The following is a 15,088-nucleotide window of genomic DNA, read 5'->3' on the forward strand; positions in this document are numbered from 1 at the left end:
AACTTCTCACTGTGGCAACAGAAGCTTCTGCGTGTGCACGAGCAGCCCACCTAAGACACTAAAAATTTCAGTTTTATTTTGTCTCTTCCCTCTCTTGCGCTGCCTGTCCCTGGACGTATTTAAAAGTCGGGTAGACATGGTGCTGAGGGACACGGTTTAGTGGTAGTTTTGTCAGAGTTAGGTTGATGGTGGGACTCAATGATCTTAAAGGTCCCTTCCAACCTAGACAATTTTATGTCATTTACATACTGCACCATATGAAGACATCTACTAAATTGAAAGTGGCTTCCCCAGCTGCAGTGAGCCACATTATTTTCTGCTATAAATAATGAATCCATTTTTTTTGCAGTAAAAGTAGTCCCTTAGGGGAAGACTGATCAGGGCCATTCCCAGGTTCTTGGAGCTTTTAATGTGTTTTGCAGCTGGGCTGCTGTGTGTCTTCCGTGCTGGTCCTTGAGCCCTGGCTGGCGGTTGCACAAGGCTGAAGGTGTGCTGCAATACTGGTGTGTGACGCAGGTCTAGAGCAACGCAGTCACCCTGTAAAGCTGTGAAGGAATTGGTTTGTGTCACATCTCAGGCTAAGGACTGGAGAAATCTGTGGGCAGCTTCCCCCTCATCGCTTCCAACACTGCTTCTAGTGGGATAAGAGTCTACAGTAATCTTAAATGCCTTCACTTTGCTTGTGTCAGGTATATTTTACGCTTTTAAAGTTTTGAAAGGATCATTATTTGGTTAGAGTTTGGTCTGTGAGGATTCATCTTGTAAAGCAATCTATTTGTAAAGCAATCTGTGATCTCTTACTAAGATGAAATCATATTTCCTTATTGCTGTGAAAATGTAACCGGTGTTGACTTGGAATGCAATGAGGCTTCTGCCAGGGAAGGCTTTCTTGACTCTGTTCTGAGGATAAATTGCTTTTTAGGAACATTCTATTATGCAGGGTCACGTAGGTGGGAAGAATCACTACTCTGGTGCTGCATTGGTCTGAGAAGTTAGAGGCGCTCAAAGTTGCAGCAATTTTAAACACAGTTCTTGCAGGGAAGATGTGGTGTTAGCCCGAGGATCTTGCTGAGAGGGAGCTTGAGGTCTTTTAGATTTCATTTAAGTGTAAGTTTTTATGTGAAACAGTAGCAGAGTGGTGATGAAGGTTGGGGATGCAATATTTGTGCTTCAGCCTGCAAGCAATTGAAGGCTGCTGTCAAAACTTGAGCGCTTTTGCTTCCATTGGTACTGCTGAAGACTGAAAAACTTAACTTGAATGATTAGATATTCAATTAGCAAAATTCAAATGAGAAGGAACTGTTTCTCTTGTATGTTGTGAACGGTCTCAGCCAGTAAATAACAAAGCCTTTCTGGTATTTCATTAAAACTTGCAGAAGGTGAGTTAACTGTTTGACAGCACAGGAACATCAAAGTTATCAGGCAAAACTGGAACAGCCTTCTGTTAGTGTTGTTCCTGCTTTGTTGTATTGGGGATATAAAGGGAAGGAATCCAGGGTTTTGAGAGGCAAAACCAATTTCTCTGGAAAGACTGAGGGAAAACCTTCTGCATTGGCTGCAGTTGGCTTGAGCTAAAACTTATCACTTTTATGTAGTCATCAAGATTGAAGTTATTTACTGATGCTTGCTTAATTCACAAAATGCTGAGGAGATGATACTCCTTGGAGTAAAGCAGGTGCTTTTGCAACTGAAGTAGATAGACACCTTATCTGGAGCAGCTGGGGCTAAGCCTGGTCCCTAAACTCTGCAGTGGAAAATTGTGTGGGCTGTTTGCTGTTGCGGATCTGCAGAAGCCTGTGTATGTGGTAGCATGGGTTAGAGCATCAGATGGTGTACGTGAGAAGCTCCAATAACTTAATGATATCTTAATGATTTCTATCAGCTAAGGATCTAGCTGGTTTTTCTTTAAGCATGTGGAGAACTGGGAACCAGGAGAAAGAGCTGCAGTGGTTGACATCCAGTGATGCACTGCAGCATCTGTATTAGCCTTTTCAAAAGCTGGTCCTGACACTGCTGCACTAATCCTGCACCGTGGGGTGCAATGCTCTGCCAAATATCTCCCTCTTCATCCCCCTGCCCTGTGGTCTGCGGGCTGCAGAGCGGTGTCAGGTGCTGGTGTTTGTTCATGTTGGTGGGTGCCATCACTTCTGCTGCTGTTCTCATTCTAATTTACCCTCCTACGTTGGTTCTGGGCTTTAAATACTTGCAGGTGGAATGGGCTGGATTTTGAGCTAAAAGAAACATGATACAGCTGTTATGAATGTGATGATGGAATTTGCAATCCCACCACTGCTGGGTGGGTTTAAACAAGAGGGGGTGGATAAAAGTGGAACTAGTTTGTATATAAAAGAGGGGAAAAAAAAGTTGAGTCCTCTTCAGAGCTATAAATCTGTTTGTCACATTCATGAGTGCTTTGATTCAAGGCAAAGTCCATAAGATACTGAAAACCAAGCTTTCTGTTGTTGCCTTGAAATCAAAATGAAGCCAAAAATCACAGAACCAAATTAATCATCTTTGAGTTAAATCTTGCAAGTAATACTGTATAAACACTTCAGATCCAAAGGGGATTATAGTCAAATACTGAGCTGATGGAGGAGTTCAAGGATGTTCTGAATTGCAAAGCAGGCATTTAGAAAGCATTTCTGGAGCTGCACCTCTGGGCTGGGAGCACATGGAGGGAGGGATGAGGGTGATGCTTAGGGCAAGCAGCTAAGAGGAAATTAGACTTGGCTGGGCCTGGAGAGACTGAATGAGAGCAGAAGGCCCCAGGGAGAGGGAAGGTAGTGGCCAAATGTCCATGGGTCAGTGGTGCCTTACCCCATGTGCTGCCTGTGCCAGGGGTGTTTGCTATGCTTGGTTTGCTCAGTGGGCTTTGGGATGGTTTCTGTCAGGTATCTAGGCTGAGGAGGGTGGTTGCAAGCTCTGGCTACTCCTAGTCCCAAAGATCTTAAACGTTGTATGGATCAGTGTGCTCATCTGTGAAATGAGCAGCAGCCATATTAGGGAACTCGAATCAACTGATTATCATTAAGTACTTGGGATGGCATTTACTTCACTCCCAAGTGAAATGCAGTGGTATGAAATTCTGTGTAATCGTGTGTTATGGATGACCTCACTTACTGTGATAGCAGGGGAAGGGGAGAACAGCCAATATGTGTGGTTTTCTGTAATGAAGAAGATAATTAGTGTATTACATAGTTTATAATGCTGTATCAGGACAGGTATCGAGAAAAACAAGTGCCAGATTCTTCCTTATAGAAAACAAATTCTTGAGTTCTTCATCCTCTTTGTATCTCCATTAGAGTACACATGATTAACTGATGGCTTCATTTCCCACAGAATAGTAGATGAATCTGAAGTCTTTACTATCCTCCCTATTCAGGCACCTACCCAGATGTTATATTTGTTACAGAAATTACTTGAAATATATTTTCCTAGTATTTTGGAGTTTTTCCTCTGTTTGAAATGCTTTGACTTCTCTGTTACCATTTTTACCTGCTGTGGCTTGTGGTGCAAGCTCCCTGCACAGTTAACTTCCTTGGATGATTTATTTACCAGTGACATATCAGAGCCCTCAACATAGTAATTGCAATGACATGATCATCCAGACATCAAAGGCAGGAGCCCCTGGTTTCTCATCTCCCTTGTGCTGCTGCAGTCTTCCCACCTCTCCCTTTGTGCTCCCTCTTTGTTCCTTTAATCCTCTTGGGGAAGGAAAAAAAAATATCTCATAACCAGATAAAAACTGGGTGAGTGCTGGAGCAGCTTTCTGTGCAGAACTGCTTACATGGCTTCCTTTAGTCAGAGAGGACCAAAATGCTGTGTTACATGGCTTGGGGTTTTGCTGTCACCATGTCCCCTCCTTGACCTGGTGCCTTAACTGGCTATGTCCCAGCAAAGATGGATTGTGTTTGCAGCTGGGCAGAGAACAGGGCTGTGCTGCCCACACTGCTTTTCCTGGAGTTCCTGGAGATGAAGCGGGAAAGTGGAGGTGAGTATGTGGGGAGAGGAGTGGGGAGAACCCTGGTTTGCTTCAACCCCATCTGGGTTTGCATCTCCAGGAATCAGCCAGGTCTTGTGGAAGAAGGGAAGGAACTCACCCCTTGGTAGGCTGAGCAGGACTCAGCCTCTGCAGTAGGAAGACCTCTGAAGTCTGCAGTAGCTCCTGCCCAGGGCTGGAGTGTGCAGAGGTTCCTTGTTATTTGTGCACAGCTCACAGACCTCTCTGTCCGCGTCACCTCTGCTACATGGAGCCTGACCCAGGCAGAAGTGATGCTCGCCCTGGCCATGACTGACTTTCAGGTCCTCAGAGCAGCCATCAGTCCGCTCCAGTGTGCGCAACAGATGCTTGGGTACAGCGATTGCTGCAAATCGGAATCGGAGTGTGTTGGATAAACACAACTGTGTAGCTCTGAGAAATGTTTTCCGCTTTCCCAGCCTTCCCCTCTTTGCTCTTCTTTCATGTAAGATGATAAAAATACATCTTGCAAGAGAAGATGATGACTGGACGATGTGGAATCAAAATAGGTTTTAGTGGGAAGAAGTTTCAGTTTTAAACCAGCATCAGTAGAAACTTTGGTACCTCAAAAATAAGGCCCTTCAGTTGGTCTAAGTGGGATTGGAGAGCTCATCTCTTCCATGCTTTCGTGTTTATCTCTGCCCTGAGCAGATGTCCATCCTTTCAGTTCTGCAGCCTGCTGCGGATGCTTCAGCTCCTAAGGTCAGTGGGAACTCTGGGATGCTTCTAGCTTGAGAACAAAGTCCCCAAAGAGCTTGAGTTTTGGAAGTGGCTCCTCAGCAGGGAGCTAAATCTTAGTACAGAGATTAAGGACTGCTTGGAAGGAGAAAGTCTGGCAGCACAGCGTGTTGAACTGCTAAATTATTGCTTAAGGCATGCTGACTTCACTGATTTAGGCTGAGACTGTTAATTAACTTGTTTTATGTGTGCGCACATCTCACTTAAGCGTCTTTCTGTTATTTGGGAGAACTACAAAAGGGGAAAAACAGAAGGGGAGAAAGTACTGGGAAACACGCTTATACTTTCTTAATTTTGTTGATAAGCAACTGGAAGCCTCAGTTCCTGCTGAGAGCAGAGCAGGGGGATTCCTGCTCCCAAGAAGATGTGCTCTGGGATTTGGAGGGACCAGCTGATTCAAGGTGATGCACATACCCCTTGGCACAAACTAACTTTCCTCCCAGACAGTGGGAGCCCAGACTGCCGCTGCTCCATTACATACTAATAGTCTGAGAAATGAAATACAATTATTAGTTGGATTGTTAAATGGACCTAGAGCCTGCATCAGAAATCTCTTTCCAACAGCAATTGGAGTATACAGTAACAAAAAATCTGTGACAGCAGGATTTTAGGATTTACCTTTTTTATAAGCTACTTCAGTACGGTGCAGTGGACTGTTTGGAGGAGGCGGTGTAGCTCTGGATGGGGCACCGGGATGAGATGTAGCTCTGCTCACAGCTCTGAAACTTGCTTTTTGTGTTGTCAGGCCACTGGCCTGTGCTTCACTTCCTCTGTGAGAAGGGAGTGGGGTCATGAGGAGGTTCTCACAGTGATGGAAGAGCATTTATGATCTAGCTTTGAAACAAGAACTGTTATCTATTTCAGCTTGGTACATTGGCTTGAAAATACACTCTGACTTTCATATGCTGGAGTCCAGTACATCTGCCTTTGTAGAAAGTGTTATATCTGCCTTGGCTTGCTGTAGGTCAAATACTGCAGAATCTGCTGCAGGAGCAATGGCAGATGGATGATCTACAAACCAGTTCCTAAGCACTGGTATACAAATTGTAGCTCCAGGTGATAGAGGTGGTAATGTCCCGCTGTTACAACCACTCTGTTTATTCAGGGCAGCCTGTGATCTATCTGGTAAGTGGAGTAGGAAAGTGCTTTTTTTAACACTTTATTAAAAGGACTAGCTGTTGAATAGGGTTCTTCCTATTTTTTTGGTGTCAACTCAGTTGCAAAATATATCAATGCTAACCCACTTTTCTGAGAAGCATCCTCACAGTGCGTTGAAGCTGATATTACTGTGTAATTTGGCCCTATACATGTTGAGTCCAGCACTCCAGGACTGTCTTCCCTGGAGCAAAATAGGTTCTGTTCTTGTTCTGAATCTGGCTGCTGAGTGCTTCAAAGGACACAGCAAGAGTCCTTGGTGTGTGTTAGGATGTCTTGGGGGCAAAGCTCCCCTCTCTGAGCGGATGACAATGGATGGGATGGAAGCAGCTCCTAGATGGAAAATGCCTGTGACTTTCCTAGGTACTGGCTAACTTTGCTGTAAGTTTTGGTGTGGGGCATGTCCTTGGTCTCTTAGTGAAGCTGGTAGGACCCAGGGAGGAGCCATCCTCTAACTCATCATCTCTCCCTATAACAGGAAGAAAGACTGTTGGGAGGCAACTGCCCGCACTGTCTGCTGTGCTGCAAAAAAAACGAGGCAGAATTGTTGAAGCTTGACTGCAGAGCTGTAGAATAGCATGGAAACTGCTCTTCCCAGCAGGGAATGCATGGCAGGACATGGAGAGAGAGGGGGTGTCTGGTCGTAAGGGGTTTGTTTATGCCAGAAGCTTGGCTATCAGTCTGGATGAAGGCAGATGGAAGTAATTTTAAGGGGCAGGAGCCAGCTGACAGTTGCATCTTGATACAGAGCAACTATAGGCTAGTCAGGCGTTAGAGGAAGTCTTTATCCTAACCCCTGTCATTTAGTGGTTGGTCTGTGCCCTAAGAATGTTGGTGTTTTTTTTTTTTTACGCCCTTACTGTCTGTGCACGGGGTTTTTAGATGATGCTGCAGCTCCAGCCCTGCCTGGTAATGATGCAGAATGATGATCTCCATGATGTTTGCAGCTTGTGGCCCTTTGTTTTCTCTTCTTAGATTTTAAATTCCAAACTCCAGGAGTGTTGATACTGCAATAGCTACTCTCCCTTCTGTAGCTTTGTAGCTTTCAGGGTAGCTGAGGAGATCTCAGAGGTACAAATCTCAGAAGGCAAATGGAAAGGAGCCCAAATGATGATAACTTTATAATGCATTTCTCACTACTTTATGTTCTTATCCCAGACAAAGCTTTATCTTTCATCCAGTAATTATGTGATTCCCTGTGGGCAACCTAAAGCAAGCTTTTGAACGTGTTAATTTTATCTATTAGATGCTTTTTATGATCTCCAAGTGTAGACATGGTGCTAGAAGGAAAGTTTTGAGGGCAAATTCCTATAGTTTCAGTAAACTGCACTATGAGACTAGCTTTGAGCCCGTTTAACAGGATTGTCCGCATTTGCATTTGTAAGCGATATGGTTAAGTAATGTGCTGCTGGAGGGGGCTGCTTCCTCTTCCCACTTTCCCCTTCAGTTTCATCTGTACTGAGTTTATTTCACCAAAAGCCTGTTCTTTAGCCATTTTTTTCAAAAAGGGCTAAACTTTTCATACACGTCCCAGAAAATGCGCAGAACCCACGGCTGAACTTTTATTTCCTCTTGGAACTAATATTTTGCACTTTATATGCATTTTGCTTTTTATAATGTCTGCTTTTATTTTTGCTTGTCATCTTCTAGATCATGCTATATGTGATGGTTCCTGATAAAAGAAAATAAACATCAATAGGTGGTGGTGGTGAGTAGATGTTTTTCCAGGCTGAATTAAATTGCGGCTCTGTAGGACAACACTTGCAGAGTGGCTCAGAAATGTGATTCAGGGTGCAGTGGTCCGTCAGACCGGTAATTATAGAAACCAAGTCCACTCATAGCTCCTAGCTGCTGCTTAAACCCACAGCCCAAGCTGGTCCCTGGCCTTTCCCAAAGGAGAGGGGAAAAGAGCAAGCTTGTGAGCTGCAGGCTAAAGTGATAAACAGATAAAAGAGGCTTTGAAAACAGAAGGGACTGGTTTGAATCAAGTCCTGGAAGGGGGAGTGAAAGGAACTGGGGGCTCATATGCAAGGGGGGATGACTCACTGCTGTTGTCATCAAGGTCTCCTCTTACAGGATTAGTGATTATTGCCCAAAAACATGATAGTTTATCAGAATCCAAATTGAAGAGAGAAGTCTCCAGCTTTTCCTTAGCAAAGGCACAGGGCGCTGCCTGTTGTCATCTTGTTTCTCCAGCAAGGTCCTTCTGGCACTTGCACCAGGGCTCTGGCCAAGCTGAGCCCTCAGCATGCTGTGAAGGGTCCTGCAGGCTGTCAGGGGCTGAAGACTTGCCAGCCCTGCTTGTCGGAAAACTATAAGCAGCAGGAACCCCATGGGATTGCATAGGGGTTAATTTGGCTTGTGCAGAGATGGAGAAGTGAAACTGCTGCAGTCTTTTTTTTGGAGAGGAGAGCATCTCTGTTCCACTATGGGAAACTACATTTGGAGGATGCTGTCAGCTGAATCTCCTCACTCCTGTGTCAAAATCTTTCCCTTCCTTCCACCCCAGTAATGAGTTCGGGTGCCTGGTACCCTACTACTGCAAACTGGCCCATCCATGGGGGTACATACAGGTGTGTGCTTGGGAGGGGCCCTACTGCCATCTTTGCACAATCCCCAGTCCCGCAGCAGGCCCGTGCTCTCTCTGAGGTGCAGCATGGCTTTTAAGCACAGGTTGTCATCATTAAGTCTTTGCTAAGTCCAAATCTTGGTTTTGTGGTGAGCTTTTTTTAACAGTACCAGAGAAGAGCAATGCTTTGTTTAGAATGGGCCGCCTTGGTAGAAAAATATGTGAAAGCAGAGGCCATGGGCAGACAGTGGCAAGTGAAAAAATCACTTGAAATCACCCAAAAATCACTCAAGTTCGTTTTTCTTTCCTTCTCGGGAGCTGGTTGCCACTGACCCGGGGAGCTGGGAGTGCTGCTGCAGCCTTCTGCTCTGCTTCTGCTGAGCCTGGGTCTGTCCCAGCCCTCACCCTGGTAACTTCCCAGCCTGCATGGAAGGAAACAGCTCATAAATACAAGGCTGCAGCCCTGGGCAGGAGGTTTCTCAGGGCAGCCGTTCTGGCTCTCCACACTAAATCTTCCTGTGCTGGGAGGAGATAAGCGTTGGGAAATGCAGGACCCTGAGCTCCTCCAGCTGAGCCCCTCTTTGCAGTGTGCAAGGCTGGCGTCTGCCCGCCCCTTGCATTGAATTTTAGGACAGGGGTTGCTTTGCATGATTTGTTCACTGCTGATGTGGCAGGTGTTAATGAGAGCTTTTGTGGCCTCTTCTTGGCTGGTGGGTGACAAGTGATGGAAACTGTGACTTCAGGCCCCTTGTTTCCTTCCTGTATGATGAGGCACAAGGAGAAGAGCTCTGAACAGCCTGAGCACAGTGGCTGCCCTTGTGTGCCCTCCTTGATGTGGGATTTGTCATGGGACCACTGCAACCAGGAGGGGTCTCTTCTAACACTGTGCTTTTCTGCTGGGTGGACAGAGGATGCTTGTCTTTTTCTATGTGATGCAGTCCCTTCTCAAATGTCACTCTCACCTCTCCTGTGGATGATGACCCCAGGCCACTGACTGCTGAGACTTCTTTTAACAACAGACAGAAAAACCTGTCCTCTTACTGGGGTCCCACCATGTCCCTGTGGGCTCTGTGTTGTGCAGTTGGGAGTGAGACCAGCCAAGGTCTCCCTCCCTGGGATGAGATGGGAGTAGCTGGGAGGCGGCATCTTCCAAGAGTATCGAGTGAGTCTGTGCATGTGTGAGCTCTTGTCACTTTGCTGTAGATCCCCCTCTTCTCCCCAGCTGATGCAAGATGCTCATCCTGAGCAGATGTAACATCAGTACTTTTTTCCCCTGTTTTTTTTCTTAATAAATATATATATATGCCCTAACTCTGGTTGTGTAATGTAACAGAAGAAAGCAAGAGTTGTCTTGTTAACCTCACTGTTGCTGCACATTTCTTCTGTGCCTGGTTAGAAAACATCGTTTGGAGAACATAACGCTACATGACAAATACAGCAGAGTCACGGCTCTGCAGGAACATGGGTTTTTCCTCTCCTGAGGTAACGTGGCAGACTTCAAATTGTGCTGTGTATCAAAACAGCCTCTTTAGAAATTGTGCTTAGCAACTTGAGCCAAGATCCTCGTTGCCTTGCAGGGCGCTGCAGATTAATGCTGGTGCAAGACTGGGCTCTTCCTACAATCTCAACCCTTTAATTCAAATAACATGGAACAAAAAGGGAGAATTAGTTAAAAATAACTCTCAGAATCCCAGCTTGCCTTTTTATTAGACTTGTCCTCGCTTTCTCTGCTGCTCTGATAAGAAGGATATTCTCCCTCTGGGATGGAGTGAATAAACTGGGATGAAACTCATTTGTTTGGGCATTATGTGTTAATTAATTTCTAACACTAATCCCTTCCTTGTACACTGTTTCTTTTTTCTTATGGTTTTTAGATAGTAGAATACAGTCCTGTTCCAAGGAGAGGATGGGCAGGTTTTGCTATGTTACAAAAGAAAGCAGGTTGTGTTGTCCCCGTTGACCCCAGGGCTGGGGGAGGTTTTGCCTGTGCAGCAGTTAGTTTTTGTGCAGTCGGGAGGCTTTCAGAAAGCCCATCCACAACATGTGAAACTGAAGGTTCACCTGAAATGTTGCCTTGACCCTCAACTGTATTGTAGCCCTTGCTGGTGTCATTTCCCTGGGAGCAAGCTGAGGGGGTGCTCCTGTACTGGGCATGGAAGCACTGGGGACACTGCTGTATAGTGGGTTTTTTTAATGGAAAAACAATAACTCCAAAATTTTACATTAAAAAAACTGTCTCTTTTTAGAATAAACTGAAACAATCTTCAAGCCTCTGGACAACATGGGCTGGTTTTCCTTTTGTACCCAGACTTTCCTAGACTTCCAATAGAAGAAATTTTGTTGAAGTAGCCTCTTTAAACTGATGGGAAGCTTGCCATTCAAGCGGGGGAAGACGTAAACTCTCTCATCTTTCAGTGATTTATTTTTTTTATTTTGTTCTTAGTCCTTTCTCTTGCTCAGCAGTTACTCCTGGCTGCCACTGCATCCTGCTTACTTAGCTTTGTCCATTCTCTCAAAATCAATATGCACTGCTAAATTACTGGAGTTAGAGAATAAAATAAAAAATCCAATCGGAGGTTTAGCATGTGAGTATTGCTTTATAAAGTGACAGGATGGTCTTCAATTCAAACTGGCTTTCTTTTTGATTTCTAATCTATCTGTAAGTGTCTATATGAGTGAAAATCCCTGTTCATTCAGAGGTAAAATAATAATGGGCAATCCTGGAAAAGGGCTAATTTTTCATTCTGTCCAAGTATCTAAGCTACTGCAGGTGTCTCGAGCAGTGACTACCTTACGAACTCTTTCCCATAGTGTGATTGCTGTGGGCTCGTTTTCCAGTAACGGAGTAAAGAGTGACCAGTTATTCTTGTGTGATTTCAGGAGAATTAAGGGACAGACTGGAAAAAATGTGTAAGAAACAAATTCCAAGTTGCTAACATGCTCTTAAAAATACACAAAGCAGGAAAACATCAATTGCAGAGGGGCTGTGGACTGTGGAAAGGACCAGGTTCTCACAGGGAATTTCTTGGATATGCTGTGTTTCATTCCTGAGATCCAAGCAGACATTTGGGATCTGACTTAGACCTAAGTTTGGAAGTGGGAACATCGTGGCACGAATAGCTGAGAGCAGCTTATAAAATAATGAGGAAAATTGTCCTTAAAAAGTAAGAGTTCTTTTTTCTGGTATGTTTTAAATTATGCTTCTTTCTAGTCTGAGAACAATTTTCTTCTATTAGATACCAGTTTGTGAAGACTTTTAGCTGTAACAGAACTGAATTTGGTCAGTTAAGGCATGGAGCAGAACTGATTGAAGAGTGGCCACTGCTGAGGTGAGCTGGGCTCATCTGTGGAGCTGTGCTGGGTTCAGGCCCCTGCAGAACCATCTGTTGGTCTTGGAGGGCATGGAAGTGCCTCCAGCTTTGGGTCAGCTTGCTGGTCCTTCACATAAATAACATGCCATCAGAAAAGGGTCAGTTGGGAATATTTGATCTAATTAACTATTGATAAAGCAAATCAGTCCCACTGGAGGTTATTAAAACCCGGTGAGAACTTGCACTGTCTGCCTTAAATCCCTATTATCATGGTATTTTCTAATAGGATAACGGATTGTTACCATACAAAGGCAATTACACCCTAGTAAGAATTTACCAAGAGAACAAATAGTTAAAAAACAGAGTAAATCTCCCAGCAGTGGTGTTAGATCTCACTGTTTCTGGCTGGCATGAAAGAACTCAGCAAGTGCAAGGTTGTGGGTATTCCCATGTGAGAGGGGGACTTTCCTGGGGACAGGGGGATGTGCTTGTAGTTGGTGGTGGTGCTGGCTCATTAATTTATATTTGTCAGGCATAAGTAAGAAAACAAAAATATAGCCTGGTTTTTTTTAAAGAATTTTAATGAATTTTTTCTTTGTAGGTAGCTGAATAACTCACTGCCTCTATCTCCTGGGGTCATGGAGGAAAAATATAAATGTTTGGTGAAAGTCCTATATTGTTAACTAAGTATTGGCACTTTTATGGGTAAAACCATCAAAAGTGGGGTTGACTATTGGAGCTGGTGGTCTGGTATGAGCGCTGAGGGCCCTGGGAGCAGGTTGTGAGCCTCTGCTTAAGAGTCCAAACCTGTGTCTGAGCCATGCCACACGCATAGCATAGGGTTAATAAGTTTTCTTACTTCTCCCACACCATCACTTGTGCAAATTCTATGGTACTATTTATGTGTTTATATTGCAGCCCTCCAAGGCTGTGCGTGGTGAGGTTCTGGGCTTGTGGAGGTTTGGGGTGGTGACCAGCCGTGTGCCGGCTGCCCTCTAGTGAGCCGCTGCCCGCAGTAAATCACTACAGGAGCAGGGCGCCTGGCTCTCCATCCCCAGCCTCTTAAAATTTGTGATCAGCGTAATCCCTCTTAATCTCAACCTGATGATGCTCCATCTTTCTGGTAGGAATCTGATTGCGGACTAATTAGTGTGTGTTAAACAGGGCAAGGGAGTGTGTGTGTGTGTGTGTGTTAAACTTTGAATATCTGGAGAGTATCACCACTGCAGGAGGTGTGAAGGAGCAAACCTCTGCGTTTCCATTTCGGGCTGCTCTGGCCCCTGCCCTGTGCTCTTTGGTGTGAACAGTGGCGTTGCTGGGGACTGATCCCAGGGAGGAACTGCTGGCTCAGGTGAATGGCAAATTTCTGCACCAGATGACTAGCTGTTATAATAAAATTGTAGGGTGGCTTTTAAGAGCTGCAGGAGTGAAGCAGTCGGCTCGGGCAGTGCGTGCCCCATGTGCAGGGTGCTGTGCCTGGTGGTGAGAGCCCTTGCTGGGGCTGTACCCTGTCCTCCCCCCAGTCATGCTGCCCCCTGGGACAGGCAGCTGGCATCCATTGGTGTCAATTATGCCATTCCTGCTCTGGGAAAGGTTTTGCTCTGTTTCCAGAGATACTTCAGGGTGGTCTTTTTTTTTAATCCTGTATTTCTCTGGCTTGTTTGCATATTGTGCTGATCGTGGTGGGTACGAGTGTGGGGAGGGTTGAAACTGGTGCAAGTCCTGTCTGGCAGCTACCATCATCATTGTGGTCACTAGGATTCAAAATACAATTATTAAGGCATGGTTGGCAAATCCCTGGGGGGCTGCCCAGGCAGTGTGTTGGGCAGTTCCCCTAGGCTTGAGTTTTACATGTGGGGGTCCCCAAAACTGTAGCCAATGTGTGCTGCAGCCCACCAAGGAGAACAGCCAGAGAAAGAAGATCATCTCAGCAGTGTTGGGTGGTTTTAGTGCTAGAGCTGCCCTCTCTGAAGAGCAGGTGTGTAGGTGCAGGAGGGGCATCACGGCAAAATTCACCCGGGAGGTGAATTGGATGGATTCCCCGCATGAGAGCGGGCTTGAAACAGGCGCCGGTGCCCTGGGCTGTTGAAATACCGGTCCTGCAGCAGCAAACTGCTGCTGCTTTGAGGAGCTGCTCGTAGGGGATACCTGGAGGTGCGGGGGGAAGGATTGGGTAAGCAGGGTTAGAAGAGCTTAGTCAGGATGTTTGTTTAAAGGATCTGCTTCAGCCTGACTCCTGTAATTAGGTAACAAGTATATTTCTGTTCCTTGGAAACACTTCATTCATTAATCTAATGGAGGGAAGGATTATGCAGAGATGAACTTAAAAGATGTTAAGCAAGGTTGGGTTTGCATCTGGAATGAACTAAGGCATGCAGCAGTTGTAGCTGCTGGAAAGGGGGGGCACCAGGAACATTATCAGGGAGCCGTGCTGCAGTCCAATCTGTGCACCAGTGTCTTGGCAATACATACCTGATTTTATCTGCAGGCAGTTTGCTATTAGCAGGCTCGAACAACGAGAAGGTTGTTCTGTGTGACTGTAAAAAATTTGGAAAAATTTACCCCTTTAGGATGCATGAGACTTTTGTAAGGGAAAATTGATGCCCTGTCTTTACTGTAGTATCCCAGCAAAGGGACTGGATAAAAGGCAGAGTGAAGAAATCCATATATCGTAGTAGAAAGCGAGGATTAAGCAAAGGCAGAACTACAGGTATGGGTTGATAAAGCCTTCTCCTAGCAAAGCAGTCCAATAGCATGCTAGAGCTGTGCTCACATGGAGATGCTTTAAGGTACTTTAAATCCTGAATGTTGCATTACCCAAGCTGAGTGTTCTGGACTCTGTAGGCAAGCCAGCAGCTCCTTTTGGGGGGGGCTGACTTTACATGCATCCTCTAGGGACACCCGGTGAAGTGGATGGATCTCTCCCCGAATAGCAACAGTTCCCTACTAGAAAGTGGTGGTGGCTAAAATACAGCAAAGCACAAACACTAACAGGGCTGTGATGATGAAGAATGAGACGTCTAATACCTCGATTTCTCCCTAGGAACTCATTTGGTTGGGGGAAACGAGGAAAGGTGGCCTGAGGTCTGAGCTTCTTGAGTGGAGCTGAAGCCTGAGCGTGTTTCCAGGGGGAGTCCTGCAGCCGTGAGCAGGCTGGGTCCTCTGCTCACTGGTGCTGAATGCAGCCAGGCTGGTACTGGATCAGCCTTTCCCTCGGCACAGAACAAAGGCAGCCAGTTACTGTATGCTTCGGTGCCTTTGTATGGCACATCCCGTATGCAACAAAACAGCTACTGA

At 45.6% G+C, this 15,088-nt stretch overlaps 1 protein-coding gene across 1 annotated transcript in view; it reads left to right on the forward strand.

Annotated features, from left to right (window-relative positions):
* The window catches only part of FRMD4B (FERM domain containing 4B), a 136,434-nt gene that overhangs the window by 21,839 nt on the left and 99,507 nt on the right, over positions 1 to 15,088 (forward strand). The window lies entirely within an intron of this gene.

This window comes from Chroicocephalus ridibundus, chromosome 10 (genome assembly GCF_963924245.1).
Source record: "Chroicocephalus ridibundus chromosome 10, bChrRid1.1, whole genome shotgun sequence".
Lineage (NCBI taxonomy): Eukaryota > Metazoa > Chordata > Aves > Charadriiformes > Laridae > Chroicocephalus > Chroicocephalus ridibundus.